General features: G+C 39.7%; 1 long non-coding RNA gene across 1 annotated transcript; it reads right to left on the reverse strand.

The window, feature by feature from the left end:
- Positions 1 to 606: 606 nt before the first annotated feature.
- Positions 607 to 1,288, reverse strand: LOC124275202. The gene is made up of 2 exons (XR_006898236.1): positions 881 to 1,288; positions 607 to 643 (listed from the first exon to the last, which is right to left on the reverse strand). It is a non-coding gene; the product is annotated as an uncharacterized LOC124275202 (long non-coding RNA).
- Positions 1,289 to 1,923: the final 635 nt, after the last annotated feature.

Here is a 1,923-nt window from a genome sequence, read left to right on the forward strand (position 1 = left end):
GTGGGACTTAGTTGTAGATGCCTTGGGATTATGGAACAACATCTTCAAGGAAAGTCCGTATAAAACAGGTTCAAACTGTCAAGAAACACAGTTTTCGTTCAAGTCACTGAAGTATTTTGGTGAGTTGGTTGAAAATACATCGTCACCAAGGAATAAGAAACACTTATAAAGGAAACACGTTGATATCTTCTCTGTTGTAATTGCCACATCCTACGCTGAATTTGGTTGTTGTCGGGGTCGTTGTTGGTGGCGGTGGTGGTGTTCTATCACCTGAAAGCAAATAACGAAAAGTATACAGAGTCAATCTGACCAATATAACAACAATATATTATCGTAATGGTAGGATGGCCTTGTTGTTAAATTGTTCGCTTATCACGCCTACGTCTGGTTTGGATCCGTAAAATGTTCACATAGTGCTAGGCGCATTGTTGTTGTTGTTATTGTTGTTGTTGCTGTTGTTATTGTTGTTGTTGACTAACTAAATTACACTGTATCCATTCCCTTGTTTAAAAGTCTTGTTAAAGTCGAAATGCATTGTTTGCAGCACCCTCTGGCGTATGTGTAACCGGAGTGGTTTGGTATATACCACAAAGGCAAATAGTTTTTGTAGATGTCAGTTTAATGGCAATAACTGAAGAAGGCCCTGTAAAAGAATAAATACATTGCATCAAAATACGTTACAATACTTCATGGGCCAATACATGTGAGGCTTAGCAATAAGTACTGCAATCATATATAATCAATATAATCACTATTCATTAATCAGGTCTCAGAGTAAACATGTGTATATGTATATAATGTTTATATTTCAAGATACACGTGTAGCATCATACAAGTACATAACATGATTATTTACAATATAATATGAAAGAACCCTCACCGAGTGTATGGCACTGTGCCCGTTACCGTCACAAACGTCAGGAACTATGTTTGCCACACCTGAACATAAACATATACAAATCCAATAATATATAACATTCTACATCTGTACATTATCAATCTACTGTACATAAAATATCTGTTCTAATAAGCCATCCCATCATACATACATTCATTCATACATGCAAAGTTTGGCGCATTAGTTTAAAGAAGTAGATGTACACATTAGGTTTACCTACACAATAAGTTAGATAACATCCTCGTGGGAATGCTGTCTAAGATTACCTGCAATACACTTACATATATAAAGTATTGCTAAGACCTAGTTATGCTGCATGTAACAGATAGTTAATTTGATTAATATTTACCACATATAACATGATACATGCTTTAAAGGAAGCTAAGAAATAATACATACACACTAAACATGAAAACATAAAATACACAATCCAAATATAAACTAACCTGTTATACAACCCATGTTGCCACTTCGACGTTAGGCTTTGTTGCGGGTATATTTGTTTACCCTTTTGAATAGTCACTTAATGGTCATCCTTTGCCATCCTCTTCCCGACCGGGGGCCTCTGAAGATCCGGGGAGACATGGTGTTCGTCAGTTACCTGGGGTGGATTCCTCGCTTTGGCCTGGGGCTTGTTCCCGGGGCGTACTTTTGTTTGATCTTCTCCATGGTAAGCCCGTCCAGATTCGGGAGCTTATTCTGCTTGACCACAGTGTCCGGTTGTCTGGTTGGCTTTTCCAGACTGTCCCGTATGTTATTAATGGAGAGTTGCGGAACACCCTCAGCGTTTTTAGAGAAGGGCAGCAACTCTGGGACATGGTTGACATTTTTAACAGCGTTCTCACTGCCGGAACTCCTGGAGTATCGAATGCCGTCTGGGAGTTTGAACTCGGCCTTAGTTCTAAGACCCCGGGGGCGGGAACTCATCCCAACGAGGATCTACACCTTCGCGGGGGACTGCCTGCTAGGTGTACACAACAGAGAAAGATCACTACCACATGCTGCCCGAAATATCAAGATCAGTT

Source organism: Haliotis rubra, unplaced genomic scaffold (genome assembly GCF_003918875.1).
Source record: "Haliotis rubra isolate DU_JTF1 unplaced genomic scaffold, ASM391887v1 Scf1994, whole genome shotgun sequence".
In the NCBI taxonomy this organism is placed as follows: domain Eukaryota; kingdom Metazoa; phylum Mollusca; class Gastropoda; order Lepetellida; family Haliotidae; genus Haliotis; species Haliotis rubra.